Source organism: Cherax quadricarinatus, chromosome 30 (genome assembly GCF_038502225.1).
Source record: "Cherax quadricarinatus isolate ZL_2023a chromosome 30, ASM3850222v1, whole genome shotgun sequence".
Classification (NCBI taxonomy): Eukaryota; Metazoa; Arthropoda; class Malacostraca; order Decapoda; family Parastacidae; genus Cherax; species Cherax quadricarinatus.
This window is the reverse complement of record NC_091321.1, coordinates 33,277,515-33,296,840: the sequence shown is the minus strand read 5'-3', so window position 1 is coordinate 33,296,840 and position 19,326 is coordinate 33,277,515. Positions and strand designations below refer to the sequence as shown.

The 19,326-nt window shown below is 49.8% G+C and overlaps 1 protein-coding gene across 1 annotated transcript in view; it reads right to left on the bottom strand.

Moving 5' to 3' along the window:
- LOC128692798 (uncharacterized) overlaps positions 1 to 19,326 on the bottom strand; it is a 302,504-nt gene that overhangs the window by 20,446 nt on the left and 262,732 nt on the right. The gene's annotated exons all lie outside the window — the stretch shown is intronic.

Below are 19,326 nucleotides of genomic sequence, written 5' to 3'. Positions count from 1 at the left end.
TTTGGGACTCCATGATTATGTCACTTCTTCCTTTTTGTTTTTTAGAAAAAAAGAAAAAAGAAAAAAGGCAAACGTGGAGGAATAGCTCCTAGGAGGAAAGAAAGGGCCGTAAATCCCCCTCCATGCCCAATAGAACCCCAGCACTGCAAGTAATGCAGATGCGGCATAGAATCCGTGCCATACCCTACCCTTCATGCCAATAAACCAGCAATCCAGGATAGTAACCTCACATCTGCCGAGCCACCTCGGTGGACAAAAGAGAGGGCGGCTGGACACCCCCCACAATGAATGCTTCCTTCGGCCACCACTGCCCGGAATCCGACAGGCAGCCTCCAGAAATACACCCATTACCCAAAGCCGTTTTTCAAAATCTTGTTTAGCATTTCTGATTTCTTTCTTGCATCCTCTGTGTAATCGTAGGTTACTAGTATGATCTTCGAAGTCAACATTTAGTTTAAATTTCTGAGATGCATTACGTTTTTTTGCCAATGGTCTCAACTTTGCATCATTAGTCCTGCTTTTCTTTCATTTTTCATGTTTTATCTTTTCGAGTATTTTATCCTTCTGGAGACTTAGAATTTTTCTTTCACATCTGTTCCACATTTTCTCTTCACAATCTGTATTTAGTAGTTCCATCTAGATAACATTTCGGGTATCTCGGCGCATCTCATCAAAGTTATAAGTTCTGTATTTGGAAACTAATTTAAGTGCTTATTTTGATCTCAAAGTTTATTTATTTTGCATTAAGTGATGTGATCTCTGTTTCCTAGTCTCTCTCCTACTTGACATAACTGTAGAAGGCCAGAGTCGGTGATCATAACGAGATCTAAAATATCGTTACCCCGAGTATCCTGGCAGCCTCCTGGTCCCCTGACCGTGCGCCTCAGTGTGTTGTAGTCACATTCAATTCACCAACTATTATTGCCTCTTTGTTCATACAAAGTGCCTTAATTTCGTCATACATACGAAGGATTTTTTCTCCGAGCCCAATATCACTTGGAGTGATATCTGAACTTACTGCTAAGGCGTATGTGGACAATTCGTCCAATTTTTTTGAAGTATAACACTGCAGGTATTTTTTTAACCAGCTGGTCTCACACAAGTGGGTGACGGCTCTTTACTCCCTTAAATTCCACCCCTCCTTTTAATAACCGAGTTTTCCCCCCTCTACCCCCTTCCTTTTTCACTGCGTGTAACCCCTCATGCAAGATTCATCCTTTATTGTCTCACTGTCCACATCGCTTATAATAGTACCAGTGTGTTTAAACACGCTTCCATCACTATTAAAGTCATCCCGAAGTTTTATACCTTCCAGGGCACAGTCCTCTTCACACGAATTCTTAAACCTCTGGTTTATATTCGTAGCTTTACTGAGTGTCTAGGCACCTACATCGCACCTAGGCAATAATCATTTAATTTCCATGTCTGAATTTCATAATAAGGGCATTATAACTATAAAGACTCTTCTTATCAATTGATTGAAATCATTACCTCCGATGTGAGCCATAAAAACTTAATTGTCTTGTGTGTTTATCGTCTTCTCTGCGAATATACCAACTGTATCCTTGATCCTCACACAAAAAATGCATAGCCTCCTTCAGTGTTTGCTGATACTACGACAAATCTGATGCGGAGAGGGAGAGAGGGAGAGGGAGAGAGGGAGAGGGAGAGGGAGAGGGAGAGAGGGGGAGAGAGAGTGAGAGAGAGAGAGAGAGAGAGAGAGAGAGAGAGAGAGAGAGAGAGAGAGAGAGAGAGAGAGAGAGAGAGAGAGAGAGAGAGAGAGAGAGAGAGAGCATAACAATAAAAATGCTTTCAAATGAGCTGATGTAGGTAACAGCTCTTAGCTTGTCAATAAAGTTAGGAATCCTTAACCTGTAAATAGATTGTCAATAAAGCTAGGGATCCTTAACCTTGTCAAACCCTGTGTAAAGAGAGAGAGAGAGAGAGAGAGAGAGAGAGAGAGAGAGAGAGAGAGAGAGAGAGAGAGGAAGCTAGGTGATCAGTGGTGACGGTGGGGGAGGGACATACGTCAAAGGAAGAGGCGGTGGGGAACTTTGCCTCAATAAAAAGATTGTATACTTCCAATACTTAAAAGGTGGAGAGGAGTAGAGAGGAGAGAAAAGGGAAGGAAAGTGGAAACGAAAGAGGGAATGGACGAGGGTTAATGAAAAGGAAGGAAAAGAACTGGCAGAAATGAGAACAAGATGAGAGAAGTTTGTTTAGAAGAGCAAATGCAAAATTAAAAAGAAAGGAAATAGAGAAGAGAAGGAGAACAAGAAGGGAAGAAAGCGGAAGAGACGATATGAGAGATGAGAAACAAGATGGAAGAGAAGCATCAGGAAAAAGGAAAGGGAAAATGAAAAGGAAAATAGAACAAGTGGAAAAAAAAAGAAAGAAGGGAGGAAGAAGGGGAGGGTGAGGGAGGGAGGGAGGGAGAGGGAGAGGGAGAGAGAAGGGGGTGAGGTGAGAGGCCTAATGGCTAAAATATGAAACAGAAGAAAAATGGCGAATTATGCGATAACATGATGATGAAGACAGAAATAGAAACTATAACACTTGACAACTACTGCCACCATCATTACCACCATTACCACCATCATTACCATCATTACCACCACTACCACCATCATTACCACCACTACCACCATCATTGCCACCACTACCACCATCATTACCATCACTACCACCATCATTACCGCCACCACTATTACCACTACCATCACTACCACCATCATTACCACCACTTCCACCATCATTACCATCCTCACCACCATCATTACCACCACCACCATTACCACTACCATCACTACTACCATCACCACACACCTCAATCACCACACTTCACCACCGCCACCACACACCACCATACACCTCAGTCACCACACTTTACCATCGCTACCACACACCATCACCACACAATCACCACACACCATCACCACACAGCATCATCACACAGCATCATCACACCATTACCAGCACCACCACACAGTACAGAGAGCCACTGTGAAGCTTACGAGGGTTTGAGGTCACTCACTGTGACCCAGGCTGTGTGAGTGGTCAGTTACTATGACCCAGGCTGTGTGGTTGAGGGGCCACTATGACCCAGGCTGTGTGGTTGTGGGGCAACTATGACCCAGGCTGTGTGGTTGTGGGGCCACTATGACCCAGGCTGTGTGGTTGTGGGGCCACTATGACCCAGGCTGTGTGGTTGTGGGGCCACTATGACCCAGGCTGTGTGGTTGTGGGGCCACTATGACCCAGGCTGTGTGAGTGGTCAGTTACTCTGACCCAGGCTGTGTGGTTGTGGGGCCACTATGACCCAGTCTGTGTGAGTGGTCAGTAACTATGACCCAGGCTGTGTGGTTGTGGGGCCACTTTGACTCAGGCTGTGTGAGTGGTCAGTTACTATGACCCAGGCTGTGTGGTTGTGGGGCTATGACCCAGGTGTATGGGGTCACTGTGACCCAGGCTATGAGAGAGTGGGGTCACTGACCCAGGCTGTGGGGTCACTGTGACGCAGGATGTGGGGGAATGGGGGTCACTGTGACCCAGACTGTGTAGATGTGGGATCACTGTGACCCAGGCTTTGTAGTTGTGGGGTCACTGACCCAGGCTGTGTGGGGTCACTGTGACCCAGGCTGAGGGAGTGTGAAGTAACTGAACCAGACTGTGTAGGTGTGGGTTCACTGTGACCCAGGCTGTGGGAGTGTGAGGTCACTGTGACCCAGGCTATGTAGGTGTGGGATCATTGACCCAGGCTGTGTGAGTGTTTGGCCACTGACCCAGGTTGTGTGAGTGTGGGGTCACTGTGACCAAGGCTGTTTGGGTGTGGGATCACTGTGACCCAAGCTGTGTGAGTGTGGGGTCACTGTGACCCAGGCTGTGTATGTGTGGGATCACTGTGACCCAGGCTGTGTGGGTGTGAGGTCACTATGACCCAGGTTGTGTGGGTGTGTGGTCACTGTGACCCAGGCTGTGTGGGTGTGGGATCACTGTGACCCCGGCTGTGTAGGTGTGGGAACACTGTGACCCAAGCTGTAAGTGTGGGGTCACTCTGACCCAGGCTGTGTAGGTGTGGGATCACTGTGACCCAGGCTGTGGGTGTGAGGTCACTATGACCCAGGTTGTGTGGGTGTGAGGTCACTGTGACGAAGGCTGTGTGAGTGTGGGGTCACTGTGACACAGGCTGTGAGTGTTGGGTCACTGTGACCCAAGCTGTGTTGGTGTGAGGTCACTGTGACCCAGGCTGTGTGAATGTGGGGTCACTGGGACCCAAGCTGTGTGGGTGTGAGGTCACTGTGACCCAGCCTGTGTGGGTGTGGGGTCACTGTTTCCAAGGCTGTGGGAGTGTGGGGTCAGTGACCCAGGCTGCGTGGGTGTGAGGTCACTGTGACCCAGGCTGTGTAGGTGAGGTGACTGATCCAGGCTGTGTGGGTGTGAGGTCACTGTGACAAAGGCTGTATGGGTGTGAGGTCACTGGCCCAGGCTGTGAGAGTGTGGGGTCACTGTGACCCAGGCTGTGTGGGATCACTGTAACCCAGGCTGTGGGAGTGAGAGGTCACTGTGACCCAGGCTGTGAGTGTGGAGTCATTGTGACCCAGGCTGTGAAAGTGTGGGATCACTGTGACCCAGGCTGTGAGAGTGTGAGGTCACTGTGACCAAGGCTGTGAGAGAGTGAGGTCACTGTGACCCAGGTTGTGAGTATGGGGTCACCAGTAAACAAACACCCAAGTAAAGTTAAACGGTAATATCTTAGTTACACCAGCCTTGGAGTAGGTACTGTACACCAGCCTTGGAGTAGGTACTGTACACCAGCCTTGGAGTAGGTACTGTACACCAGCCTTGGAGTAGGTACTGTACACCAGCCTTGGAGTAGGTACTGTACACCAGTCTTGGAGTAGGTACTGTACACCAGCCTTGGAGTAGGTACTGTACACCAGCCTTGGAGTAGGTACTGTACAACAGCCTTGGAGTAGGTACTGTACACCAGCCTTGGAGTAGGTACTGTACACCAGCCTTGGAGTAGGTAATGTACACCAGCCTTGGAGTAGGTACTGTACACCAGCCTTGGAGTAGGTACTGTACACCAGCCTTGGAGTAGGTACTGTACACCAGCCTTGGAGTAGGCACTGTACACCAGCCTTGGAGTAGGTACTGTACACCAGTCTTGGAGTAGGTACTGTACACCAGTCTTGGAGTAGGTACTGTACACCAGCCTTGGAGTAGGTACTGTACACCAGCCTTGGAGTAGGTACTGTACACCAGCCTTGGAGTAGGTACTGTACACCAGCCTAGGAGTAGGTACTGTACACCAGCCTTGGAGTAGGTACTGTACACCAGCCTTGGAGTAGGTACTGTACACCAGCCTTGGAGTAGGTACTGTACACCAGCCTTGGAGTAGGTACTGTACACCAGCCTTGGAGTAGGTACTGTACACCAGCCTTGGAGTAGGTACTGTACACCAGCCTTGGAGTAGGTACTGTACACCAGCTTTGGAGTAGGTACTGTACACCAGCCTTGGAGTAGGTACTGTACACCAGCCTTGGAGTAGGTACTGTACATCAGCCTTGGAGTAAGTACTGTACACCAGCCTTGGAGTAGGTACTGTACACCAGCCATGGAGTAGGTACTGTACACCAGCCTTGGAGTAGGTACTGTACATCAGCCTTGGAGTAGGTACTGTACACCAGCCTTGGAGTAGGTACTGTACACCAGCCTTGGAGTAGGTACTGTACATCAGCCTTGGAGTAGGTACTGTACACCAGCCTTGGAGTAGGTACTGTACACCAGCCTTGGAGTAGGTACTGTACACCAGCCTTGGAGTAGGTACTGTACACCAGCCTTGGAGTAGGTACTGTACATCAGCCTTGGAGTAGGTACTGTACACCAGCCTTGGAGTAGGTACTGTACACCAGCCTTGGAGTAGGTACTGTACACCAGCCTTGGAGAAGGTACTGTACACCAGCCTTGGAGTAGGTACTGTACACCAGCCTTGGAGTAGGTACTGTACACCAGCCTTGGAGTAGGTACTGTACATCAGCCTTGGAGTAGGTACTGTACACCAGCCTTGGAGTAGGTACTGTACACCAGCCTTGGAGTAGGTACTGTACACCAGCCTTGGAGTAGGTACTGTACACCAGCCTTGGAGTAGGTACTGTACACCAGCCTTGGAGTAGGTACTGTACATCAGCCTTGGAGTAGGTACTGTACACCAGTCTTGGAGTAGGTACTGTACACCAGCCTTGGAGTAGGTACTGTACACCAGCCTTGGAGTAGGTACTGTACACCAGCCTTGGAGTAGGTACTGTACACCAGCCTTGGAGTAGGTACTGTACACCAGCCTTGGAGTAGGTACTGTACACCAGCCTTGGAGTAGGTACTGTACACCAGCCTTGGAGTAGGTACTGTACAACAGCCTTGGAGTAGGTACTGTACACCAGCCTTGGAGTAGGTACTGTACACCAGCCTTGGAGTAGGTACTGTACACCAGCCTTGGAGTAGGTACTGTACACCAGCCTTGGAGTAGGTACTGTACACCAGCCTTGGAGTAGGTACTGTACACCAGCCTTGGAGTAGGCACTGTACACCAGCCTTGGAGTAGGTACTGTACACCAGTCTTGGAGTAGGTACTGTACACCAGTCTTGGAGTAGGTACTGTACACCAGCCTTGGAGTAGGTACTGTACATCAGCCTTGGAGTAGGTACTGTACACCAGCCTTGGAGTAGGTACTCTACACCAGCCTTGGAGTAGGTACTGTACACCAGCCTTGGAGTAGGTACTGTACACCAGCCTTGGAGTAGGTATTGTACACCATTATGTACAACTTTCCTATAGGACAAGGTATCAGTCCAAAGCTAATGAATCCACTTTTGCTAAATACATGAAAATCAACAGTATTTACCTACCACACAGTTCCTCCATCAACAGTACCTACCACACAGCCCCACCATCAACAGTACCTACCACACAGCCCCACCATCAACAGTACCTACCACACAGCCCCACCATCAACAGTACCTACCACACAGCCCCACCATCAACAGTACCTACCACACAATCAAACCATCAACAGTACCTACCATACAGTCCCCCATCAACAGTACCTACCACACAGCCCCACCATCAACAGTACCTACCACACAATCCCACCATACACAGTACCTACCACACAGTCCCACCATACACAGTACCTACCACACAGTCCCACCATCAAAAGAACCTACCACACAGTCCCACCATCAACAGTACCTACTACACAGTCCCACCATCAACAGTACCTACAACACAGCCCCACCATCAACAGTACCTACCAAACAGCCCCACCATCAACAGTACCTACCACACAGCCCCACCATCAACAGTACCTACCACACAGTCCCACCATCAACAGTACCTACCACACAGCCCCACCATCAACAGTACCTACCAAACAGCCCCACCATCAACAGAACTTACCACACAGCCCCACCATCAACAGTACCTACCACACAGCCCCACCATCAACAGTACCTACCACACAGCCCCACCATCAACAGTACCTACCACACAGCCAAACCATCAACAGTACCTACCACACAGATCCACCATCAACAGTACCTACCACACTGTCCCACCATCAACAGTACCTACCACAAAGTCCCACCATCAACAGTACCTACCACACAGTTCCACCATCAACAGTACCTACCACACAGTCCCACCATCAACAGTACCTACCACCCAGTCCCTCCATCAATAGTACCTACCACACAGTCTCACCATCAACAGTACCTAAAACACAATCCCACCATCAACAGTACCTACCACACAGTCCCACCATCAACAGTACCTACCACACAGTCCCACCATCAACAGTACCTACCACACAGTCCCACCATCAACAGTACCTACCACACAGTCCCACCATCAACAGTACCTACCACACAGTCCCACCATCAACAGTACCTACCACACAGCCCCATCATCAACAGTACCTACCACACAGGCCCTCCTTCAACAGTACCTACCACACAGCCCCTCCATCAACAGTACCTACCACACAGTCCCACCATCAACAGTACCTACCACACAGCCCCAATATCAACATTACCTACCAGACAGTCACTCCAAAACAATACCTACCACACAGTCTGGCCATCAACAGTATTTACCTACCACACAGTCCCTCCGTCAACAGTACCTACCACACAGTCCCACAATCAACAGTACCTACCACACAGCCCCACCATCAACAGTACCTACCACACAATCAAACCATCAACAGTACCTACCACACAGTCCCCCATCAACAGTACCTACCACACAGCCCCACCATCAACAGTACCTACCACACAATCCCACCATACACAGTACATGCCACACAGTCCCACCATACACAGTACCTACCACACAGTCCCACCATCAAGAGAACCTACCACACAGTCCCACCATCAACAGTACCTACTACACAGTCCCACCATCAACAGTACCTACCACACAGCCCCACCATCAACAGTACCTACCACACTGTCCCACCATCAACAGTACCTACCACACAGCCCCACCATCAACAGTACCTACCAAACAGCCCCACCATCAACAGTACCTACCACACAGCCCCACCATCAACAGTACCTACCACACAGTCCCACCATCAACAGTACCTACCACACAGCCCCACCATCAACAGTACCTACCAAACAGCCCCACCATCAACAGTACCTACCACACAGCACCACCATCAACAGTACCTACCACACAGCCCCACCATCAACAGTACCTACCACACAGCCCCACCATCAACAGTACCTACCACACAGACAAACCATCAACAGTACCTACCACACAGATCCACCATCAACAGCACCTACCACACAGATCCACCATCAACAGTACCTACCACACAGCCCCTCCATCAACAGTACTTACCACACAGTCCCACCATCAACAGTACCTACCACCCAGTCCCTCCATCAATAGTACCTACCACACAGCCCCACCATCAACAGTACCTACCACACAGTCCCACCATCAACAGTACCTACCACACAGTCCCACCATCAATAGTACCTACCACACATTCCCACCATCAACAGTACCTACCACACAGTCCCACCATCAACAGTACCTACCACACAGCCCCATCATCAACAGTACCTACCACACAGCCCCTCCATCAACAGTACCTACCACACAGCCCCTCCATCAACAGTACCTACCACACAGTCCCACCATCAACAGTACCTACCACACAGCCCCAATATCAACATTACCTACCAGACAGTCACTCCAAAACAATACCTACCACACAGTCTGGCCATCAACAGTATTTACCTACCACACAGTCCCTCCGTCAACAGTACCTACCACACAGTCCCACCATCAACAGTACCTACCTCACAGCCCCTCCATCAACAGTACCTACCACACAGTCCCACCATCAACAGTACCTACCACACATCACTACCATCAACAGTGCCTACCACACAGTCCATCCATCTACAGTACCTACCACACATCCCCACCATCAACAGTACCTACCACACATCACCACCATCAACAGTACCTACCACACAGCCCAACCGTCAACAGTACCTACCACACAGTCACACCATCAACAGTACCTACCACACAGTTCCAACATCAACAGTACCTACCACACAGTCACACCATCAACAGTACCTACCACACAGCCCCACCATCAACAGTACCTACCACACAGTCCCACCCTCAACAGTACCTACCACACAGTCCCACCATCAACAGTACCTACCACACAGTCCCACCATCAACAGTACCTACCACACAGTCCCACCATCAACAGTACCTACCACACAGTCACACCATCAACAGTACCTACCACACAGTCCCACCATCAACAGTACCTACCACACAGTCCCACCATCAACAGTACCTACCACACAGTCACACCATCAACAGTACCTACCACACAGTCCCACCATCAACAGTACCTACCACACAGTCACACCATCAACAGTACCTACCACACAGTCACACCATCAACAGTACCTACCACACAGTCCCACCATCAACAGTACCTACCACACAGTCCCACCATCAACAGTACCTACCACACAGTCCCACCATCAACAGTACCTACCACACAGTCCCACCATCAACAGTACCTACAACTCAGTCCCACCATCAACAGTACCTACCACACAGTCCCACCATCCACAGTACCTACCACACAGTCACACCATCAACAGTACCTACCACACAGTCCCACCATCAACAGTACCTACCACACAGTCACACCATCAACAGTACCTACCACACAGCCCCACCATCAACAGTACCTACCACACAGTCACACCATCAACAGTACCTACCACACAGTCATACCATCAACAGTACCTACCACACAGCCCCACCATCAACAGTACCTACCACACAGTCCCACCATCAACATTACCTACCACTCAGTCCCACCATCCACAGTACCTACCACTCAGTCCCACCATCAACAGTACCTACCACACAGTCCCACCATCAACAGTACCTACCACACAGTCACACCATCAACAGTACCTACCACACAGTCCCACCATCAACAGTACCTACCACACAGTCACACCATCAACAGTACCTACCACACAGTCCCACCATCAACAGTACCTACCACAGTCACACCATCAACAGTACCTACCACAAAGTCCAACCATCAACAGTACCTACCACACAGTCACACCATCAACAGTACCTACCACACAGTCACACAAACAATACCTACCACACAGTCCCACCATCAACAGTACCTATCACACAGTCCCATTATCAACAATACCTACCACACAGTCACACCAACAGTACCTACCACACAGTCCCACCATCAACAGTACCTACCACACAGTCCCACCATCAACAGTACCTACCACACAGTCACACCATCAACAGTACCTACCACACAGTCACACCATCAACAATACCTACCACACAGTCCCACCATCAACAGTACCTACCACACAGTCCCACCATCAACAATACCTACCACACAGTCACACCATCAACAGTACCTACCACACAGTCACACCATCAACAGTACCTACCACACAGTCCCACCATCAACAATACCTACCACACAGTCACACCATCAACAGTACCTACCACACAGTCCCACCATCAACAGTACCTACCACACAGTCCCACCATCAACAGTACCTACCACACAGTCACACCATCAACAGTACCTACCACACAGTCCCACCATCAACAGTACCTACCACAGAGTCCCACCATCAACAATACCTACCACACAGTCACACCATCAACAGTACCTACCACACAGTCACACCATCAACAGTACCTACCAAACAGTCACACCATCAACAGTACCTACCACACAGTCACACCATCAACAGTACCTACCACACAGTCACACCATCAACAGTACCTACCACACAGTCCCACCATCAACAATACCTACCACACAGTCACACCATCAACAGTACCTACCACACAGTCACACCATCAACAGTACCTACCACACAGTCCCACCATCAACAGTACCTACCACACAGTCACACCATCAACAATACCTACCACACAGTCACACCATCAACAGTACCTACCACACAGTCACACCATCAACAGTACCTACCACACAGTCCCACCATCAACAATACCTACCACACAGTCACACCATCAACAGTACCTACCACACAGTCACACCATCAACAGTACCTACCACACAGTCACACCATCAACAGTACCTACCACACAGTCACACAATCAACAGTGCCTACCACACAGTCCCACCATCAACAATACCTACCACACAGTCACACCATCAACAGTACCTTCCACACAGTCCCACCATCAACAGTACCTACCACACAGTCCCACCATCAACAGTACCTACCACACAGTCACACCATCAACAGTACCTACCACACAGTCACACCATCAACAGTACCTACCACACAGTCACACCATCAACAGTACCTACCACACAGTCATACCATCAACAGTACCTACCACACAGTCACACCATCAACAGTACCTACCACACAGTCCCACCATCAACAGTACCTACCACACAGTCACACCAACAGTACCTACCACACAGTCACACCATCAACAGTACCTACCACACAGTCACACCATCAACAGTACCTATCACACAGTCACACCATCAACAGTACCTACCACACAGTCACACCATCAACAGTATCTACAACACAGTCACACCATCAACAATACCTACCACACAGTCCCACCATCAACAGTACCTACCACACAGCCCCACCATCAACAATACCTACCACACAGTCCCACCATCAACAATACCTACCACACAGTCCCACCATCAACAGTACCTACCACACAGCCCCATCATCAACAGTACCTACCACACAGTCCCACCATCAACAGTACCTACCACACAGCCCCATCATCAACAGTACCTACCACACAGTCCCACCATCAACAGTACCTACCACACAGTCCCACCGTCATCAGTACCTACCACACAGTCCCACCGTCAACAGTACCTACCACACAGTCACACCATCAACAGTACCTACCACACAGTCCCACCATCAACAATACCTACCACACAGTCCCACCATCAACAGTACCTACCACACAGTCACACCATCAACAGTACCTACCACACAGTCCCACCATCAACAGTACCTACCACTCAGTCCCACCATCCACAGTACCTACCACACAGTCCCACCATCAACAGTACCTACCACACAGTCACACCATCAACAGTACCTACCACACAGTCCCACCATCAACAGTACCTACCACACAGTCACACCATCAACAGTATCTACCACACAGTCCCACCATCAACAGTACCTACCACACAGTCACACCATCAACAGTACCTACCACACAGTCCCACCATCAACAATACCTACCACACAGTCCCACCATCAACAGTACCTACCACACAGTCACACCATCAACAGTACCTACCACACAGTCCCACCATCAACAGTACCTACCACTCAGTCCCACCATCCACAGTACCTACCACACAGTCCCACCATCAACAGTACCTACCACACAGTCACACCATCAACAGTACCTACCACACAGTCCCACCATCAACAATACCTACCACACAGTCCCACCATCAACAGTACCTACCATACAGTCACACCATCAACAGTACCTACCACACAGTCCCACCATCAACAGTATCTTCCACACAGTCCCACCATCAACAGTACCTACCACACAGTCCCACCATCAACAGTACCTACCACACAGTCCCACCATCAACAGTACCTACCACACAGTCACACCATCAACAGTACCTACCACACAGTCCCACCATCAACAGTACCTACCACACAGTCACACCATCAACAGTACCTACCACACAGTCCCACCATCAACAGTACCTACCACACAGTCACACCATCAACAGTACCTACCACACAGTCCCACCATCAACAGTACCTACCACACAGTCACACCATCAACAGTACCTACCACACAGTCCCACCATCAACAGTACCTACCACACAGTCACACCATCAACAGTACCTACCACACTGTCACACCATCAACAGTACCTACCACACAGTCCCACCATCAACAGTACCTACCACACAGTCACACAATCAACAGTACCTACCACACAGTCACACAACAGTACCTACCACACAGTCACACCATCAACAGTACCTACCACACAGTCACACCATCAACAGTACCTACCACACAGTCACACCATCAACAGTACCTACCACACAGTCCCACCATCAACAGTACCTACCACACAGTCACACCATCAACAATACCTACCACACAGTCCCACCATCAACAGTACCTACCACACAGCCCCACCATCAACAGTACCTACCACACAGTCACACCATCAACAGTACCTACCACACAGTCCCACCATCAACAGTACCTACCACACAGTCCCACCATCAACAGTACCTACCACACAGTCACACCATCAACATTACCTACCACACAGTCCCACAATCAACAGTACCTACCACACAGTCCCACCATCAACAGTACCTACCACACAGTCCCACCATCAACAGTACCTACCACACAGTCCCACCATCAACAGTACCTACCACACAGTCCCACCATCAACAGTACCTACCACACAGTCCCACCATCAACAGTACCTACCTCACAGTCCCACCATCAACAGTACCTACCACACAGTCCCACCATCAACAGTACCTACCACACAGTCACACCATCAACAGTACCTACCACACAGTCCCACCATCAACAGTACCTACCACACAGTCCCACCATCAACAGTACCTACCACACAGTCCCACCATCAACAGTACCTACCACACAGTCCCACCATCAACAGTACCTACCACACAGTCCCACCATCAACAGTACCTACCACACAGTCCCACCATCAACAGTACCTACCACACAGTCCCACCATCAACAGCACCTACCACACAGTCCCACCATCAACAGTACCTACCACACAGCCCCAATATCAACATTACCTACCAGACAGTCACTCCAAAACAATACCTACCACACAGTCTGGCCATCAACAGTACCTACCACACAGTCCCACAATCAACAGTACCTACCACACAGCCCCACCATCAACAGTACCTACCACACAATCAAACCATCAACAGTACCTACCACACAGTCCCCCATCAACAGTACCTACCACACAATCCCACCATCAACAGTACCTACCACACAGTCCCACCATCAACAGTACCTACCACACAATCCCACCATCAACAGTACCTACCACACAGTCCCACCATCAACAGCACCTACCACACAGTCCCACCATCAACAGTAGCTACCACACAGTCCCACCATCAACAGTACCTACCACACAGCCCCATCATCAACAGTACCTACCACACAGTCCCACCATCAACAGTACCTACCACACAGCCCCATCATCAACAGTACCTACCACACAGTCCCACCATCAACAGTACCTACCACACAGTCCCACCATTATCAGTACCTACCACACAGTCCCACCGTCAACAGTACCTACCACACAGTCACACCATCAACAGTACCTACCACACAGTCCCACCATCAACAATACCTACCACACAGTCCCACCATCAACAGTACCTACCACACAGTCACACCATCAACAGTACCTACCACACAGTCCCACCATCAACAGTACCTACCACTCAGTCCCACCATCCACAGTACCTACCACACAGTCCCACCATCAACAGTACCTACCACACAGTCACACCATCAACAGTACCTACCACACAGTCCCACCATCAACAGTACCTACCACACAGTCACACCATCAACAGTATCTACCACACAGTCCCACCATCAACAGTACCTACCACACAGTCACACCATCAACAGTACCTACCACACAGTCCCACCATCAACAATACCTACCACACAGTCCCACCATCAACAGTACCTACCACACAGTCACACCATCAACAGTACCTACCACACAGTCCCACCATCAACAGTACCTACCACTCAGTCCCACCATCCACAGTACCTACCACACAGTCCCACCATCAACAGTACCTACCACACAGTCCCACCATCAACAGTACCTACCACACAGTCACACAATCAACAGTACCTACCACACAGTCACACAATCAACAGTACCTACCACACAGTCACACCATCAACAGTACCTACCACACAGTCACACCATCAACAGTACCTACCACACAGTCACACCATCAACAGTACCTACCACACAGTCTCACCATCAACAGTACCTACCACACAGTCACACCATCAACAATACCTACCACACAGTCCCACCATCAACAGTACCTACCACACAGCCCCACCATCAACAGTACCTACCACACAGTCACACCATCAACAGTACCTACCACACAGTCCCACCATCAACAGTACCTACCACACAGTCCCACCATCAACAGTACCTACCACACAGTCCCACCATCAACAGTACCTACCACACAGTCACACCATCAACATTACCTACCACACAGTCCCACCATCAACAGTACCTACCACACAGTCACACCATCAACAGTACATACCACACAGCCCCACCATCAACAGTACCTACCACACAGTCCCACCATCAACAGTACCTACCACACAGTCCCACCATCAACAGTACCTACCACACAGTCCCACCATCAACAGTACCTACCACACAGTCCCACCATCAACAGTACCTACCACACAGTCCCACCATCAACAGTACCTACCACACAGTCCCACCATCAACAGTACCTACCACACAGTCCCACCATCAACAGTACCTACCACACAGTCCCACCATCAACAGTACCTACCTCACAGTCCCACCATCAACAGTACCTACCACACAGTCCCACCATCAACAGTACCTACCACACAGTCACACCATCAACAGTACCTACCACACAGTCACACCATCAACAGTACCTACCACACAGTCCCACCATCAACAGTACCTACCACACAGTCCCACCATCAACAGTACCTACCACACAGTCCCACCATCAACAGTACCTACCACACAGTCCCACCATCAACAGTACCTACCACACAGTCCCACCATCAACAGTACCTACCACACAGTCCCACCATCAACAGCACCTACCACACAGTCCCACCATCAACAGTACCTACCACACAGCCCCAATATCAACATTACCTACCAGACAGTCACTCCAAAACAATACCTACCACACAGTCTGGCCATCAACAGTACCTACCACACAGTCCCACAATCAACAGTACCTACCACACAGCCCCACCATCAACAGTACCTACCACACAATCAAACCATCAACAGTACCTACCACACAGTCCCCCATCAACAGTACCTACCACACAATCCCACCATCAACAGTACCTACCACACAGTCCCACCATCAACAGTACCTACCACACAATCCCACCATCAACAGTGCCTACCACACAGTCCCACCATCAACAGCACCTACCACACAGTCCCACCATCAACAGTAGCTACCACACAGTCCCACCATCAACAGTAGCTACCACACAGTCCCACCATCAACAGCACCTACCACACAGTCCCACCATCAACAGTACCTACAACACAGTCCCACCATCAACAGTACCTACCACACAGTCCCACCATCAACAGTACCTACCACACAGTCCCACCATCAACAGTACCTACCACACAGTCCCATCATCAACAGTACCTACCACACAGTCCCACCATCAACAGTACCTACCACACAGTCCCACCATCAACAGTACCTACCACACAGTCACCCCATCAACAGTACCTACCACACAGTCCCACCATCAACAGTACCTACCACACAGTCCCACCATCAACAGTACCTACAACACAGTCCCACCATCAACAGTACCTACCACACAATCCCACCATCAACAGTACCTACCACACAGTCCCATCATCAACAGTACCTAGCACACAGTCCCACCATCAACAGTACCTACCACACAGTCCCACCATCAACAGTACCTACCACACAGTCCCACCATCAACAGTACCTAAAACACAGTCCCACCATCAACAGTACCTACCACACAGTCACCCCATCAACAGTACCTACCACACAGTCCCACCATCAACAGTACCTACCACACAGTCCCACCATCAACAGTACCTACGACACAGTCCCACCATCAACAGTACCTACCACACAGTCACACCATCAACAGTACCTACCACACAGTCACACCATCAACAGTACCTACCACACAGTCCCACCATCAACAGTACCTACCACACAGTCACACCATCAACAGTACCTACCACACAGTCCCACCATCAACAGTACCTACCACACAGTCCCACCATCAACAGTACCTACCACACAGTCCCACCATCAACAGTACCTACCACACAGTCCCACCATCAACAGTACCTACCACACAGTCCCACCATCAACAGTACCTACCACACAGTCCCACCATCAACAGTACCTACCACACAGTCCCACCATCAACAGTACCTACCACACAGTCCCATCATCAACAGTACCTACCACACAGTTCCACCATCAACAGTACCTACCTCACAGTCCCATCATCAACAGTACCTACCACACAGTCCCACCATCAACAGTACCTACCACACAGTCCCATCATCAACAGTACCTACCACACAGTTCCACCATCAACAGTACCTACCTCACAGTCCCATCATCAACAGTACCTACCACACAGTCCCACCATCAACAGTACCTACCACACAGTCCCACCATCAACAGTACCTACCACACAGTCCTACCATCAACAGTACCTACCACACAGTCCCACCATCAACAGTACCTACCACACAGTCCCACCATCAACAGTACCTACCACACAGTCCCACCATCAACAGTACCTACCACACAGTCCCACCATCAACAGTACCTACCACACAGTCCCACCATCAACAGTACCTACCACACAGCTCCACCATCAACAGTACCTACCACACAGTCCCACCATCAACAGTACCTACCACACAGTCCCACCATCAACAGTACCTACCACACAGTCCCACCATCAACAGTACCTACCACACAGTCCCACCATCAACAGTACCTACCACACAGTCCCACCATCAACAGTACCTGCCACACAGTCCCACCATCAACAGTACCTACAACACAGTCACACCATCAACAGTACCTACCACACAGTCACACTATCAACAGTACCTACCACACAGTCACACCATCAACAGTACCTACCACACAGTCCCACCATCAACAGTACCTACCACACAGTCCCACCATCAACAGTACCTACCACACAGTCCCACCATCAACAGTACCTACCACACAGCTCCACCATCAACAGTACCTACCACACAGTCCCACCATCAACAGTACCTACCACACAGTCCCACCATCAACAGTACCTACCACACAGCCCCTCCATCAACAGTACCTACCACACAGTCCCACCATCAACAGTACCTACCACACAGTCCCACCATCAACAGTACCTACCACACAGCCCCTCCATCAACAGTACCTACCACACAGTCCCACCATCAACAGTACCTACCACACAGTCCCACCATCAACAGTACCTACCACACAGTCCCACCATCAACAGTACCTACCACACAGTCCCACCATCAACAGTACCTACCACACAGTCCCACCGTCAACAGTACCTACCACACAGTCCCACCATCAACAGTACCTACCACACAGTCACACCATCAACAGTACCTACCACACAGCCCCTCCATCAACAGTACCTACCACACAGTCCCACCATCAACAGTACCTACCACACAGTCCCACCATCAACAGTACCTACCACACAGTCCCACCATCAACAGTACCTACCACACAGTCCCACCATCAACAGTACCTACCACACAGTCCCACCGTCAACAGTACCTACCACACAGTCCCACCATCAACAGT